The sequence below is a fragment of the Montipora capricornis genome, chromosome 4 (assembly GCF_036669925.1).
Source record: "Montipora capricornis isolate CH-2021 chromosome 4, ASM3666992v2, whole genome shotgun sequence".
In the NCBI taxonomy this organism is placed as follows: domain Eukaryota; kingdom Metazoa; phylum Cnidaria; class Anthozoa; order Scleractinia; family Acroporidae; genus Montipora; species Montipora capricornis.
The window spans coordinates 33,301,218-33,303,471 of NC_090886.1; the positions used below are offsets into that span (position 1 = coordinate 33,301,218).

Here is a 2,254-nt window from a genome sequence, read left to right on the forward strand (position 1 = left end):
CAAACTTTGCAGAAATACATGTATTAAAATCTAACAGTATCTGTTTCTGGTTAAAAAAAAACACATTTTTGCTGCAAACCTATGTAAGATGTTTATTCCCTCAACCCTTTGCATGTAATAATTATATGTGAAGGATTGAGAGTATAATCATCTTATCTAAGAAGCCAAAAGTATTATTACTATTGTTATTTTTAATTATAAACAGATACAGTTAGTTTATTGAATGTGTCAGCCATGATACTACCCCTTTAATAGTTTACAAAAGTGAGGGAGCAAATATTAAAGTGAGGAGACAATTGCTGCTTAACAAAAATAAGTAGTTCCTCTACTTTATCAATACTGATTATGCCAACCATGGCACCAAGTTGACCATGTAAGTGGCTGTCCATGACTATTATGTTGTTGTTTTGTCCAACCAGGCTGATGGTCATGCCATTCATGATTACAACAGCAGCAAGATTGTCTTCTTTGTTGAGCCGTTCCAAATGAAATGCTAGAGAAGTTTGAGGTACCACTGGCCTACTCTCTTGATGATTTCAAGCAAACTCTCTGCCTTACTGGTGATATCAACATTGAATGATTCTAGGTGATACTTCCGTTCCCCAACAGGTTTCCCTCTTGCATTTGTTTTAGGTGGAACCTAAAAGATTAAGAATAATAGTTTTGTAACATTAAAATTTAACAGTATAGTATACAATGTAATTATGTACATGTATGTATCATTTACTTTCTGACTTTGGCAGAAGATCAGAACTGCAGCACTGCAGCATTTTGCATCAGATGTATAGGAACTACATTGGATTGAAGATGTTTGGAAATGCGCCTGTCACAGGTCTTTGTATTAACAGAACATGTCCAATGTGTAGTTCCTTGCAATGTTGATTTATTTCATTTTAATTGTAACGTAACTTATTGAGTAGTAGTAGTAGTAGTAGTACTGAAAAGCCCCCAAGGGGAGTGCTAATAAAATTTGTATTTTATTGTATTGTAGTTTCTGAAAATATGGATACTTCCACACAGAAGGGATTTTTTTTTGTAAGAACCCAACCAAAAAAACAAGCTTCATGCATTTCTTTAAATTCTTTGATCTTACAGAACCCACCACCCCCAGGAAATTCCAATCTCTCTTATTGCCTGTTTTGGTTCAGGTACTTTACTAAATTTGGGTGCTGCATTGTTACCTGGCTTAATTTGTTGTCTTTTTTCATTGTGTTGCAAATCTTGTATGCCTTAATAACTAATTAAAAATCATTACATGTCTATATTGTATTTCAATGTAATATATATTTTACCAAGCTTGACTTTCCGATATTCTGGCCTACTCTCTTGATGATTTCAAGCAAACTCTCTGCCGTTTTTTCCAACCACTACCTCAAGACTTTTCTCTGACATTCCCCTGCTATAGGGCTTCACAAATTGGGCCATGAATGCTTGGCTTGACTTAGACATAGCTAAAGTTATTGCCTTCTTACGTATTTCATCTGCACAGTTGTGGGCTTGGATTGCTGCTCTTAGTACACTATACCATATTTCAACTTTCTTTTCAGTGATGAGGGACATCCAGTGTTCTTTGCAGGAATAGTAGCTGGTGAAATTGAATTTTGATGGTAAATATCACTTAGCATAGACAGGGTTGATCTGTCATAATGATGACGTCTCCAGATAATAAAAAGCAAAGCAAATCTTAGCATGACAGGAACATAAGAGGTTAGGTTCCCTGACCGGAATATAACTGGATAGTGAAAGAAAGATAGGGGAATAACTTCATCCAGTAGGTGCAATATGCATGCAAACTCAATGTCCTTGCACAGTTGGAATTTCTGAAGGACTTTGGTTCTCAGTTGTAGCCATCCCAGGAAAATAGCATTTAATAATAAGTTTAACCGAAATGGTTTAGGTTTATGTGGAAGCTCAGATCCAAATGTTTCTCGGTAGACTTGGGACAACACAAAGTGATAAATTTGCACAATATCCTCCTGAACATTTAAAGTTACATGAAAGGGACCTTGTTCTGGAACCATGGAAAGCAAAGCTAAATCTTCATTAACTTCCTGTGCAATCAGTTTTTTAAAGTAAAACCAAGTTGGCCAGTCTCCTGGGGCTGGAAGAGCATACTGTTGAAGGTAAACTTTAAGTTGGGGAGCAACTTCAAAGGAATGTGACAGAGCATCCATGTAGTCCTCCTTGCTTTTTAAAGACTGCTCAAACTCATCAATCAGTACACATGAAGTCAAATGGGTGAGGTCATCATTTG

The 2,254-nt window shown here is 36.2% G+C and overlaps 1 pseudogene; it reads right to left on the reverse strand.

Moving 5' to 3' along the window:
* Positions 1-493: 493 nt before the first annotated feature.
* Positions 494-2,254, reverse strand: part of LOC138044910 (uncharacterized) — a 5,406-nt pseudogene continuing 3,645 nt past the window's right edge.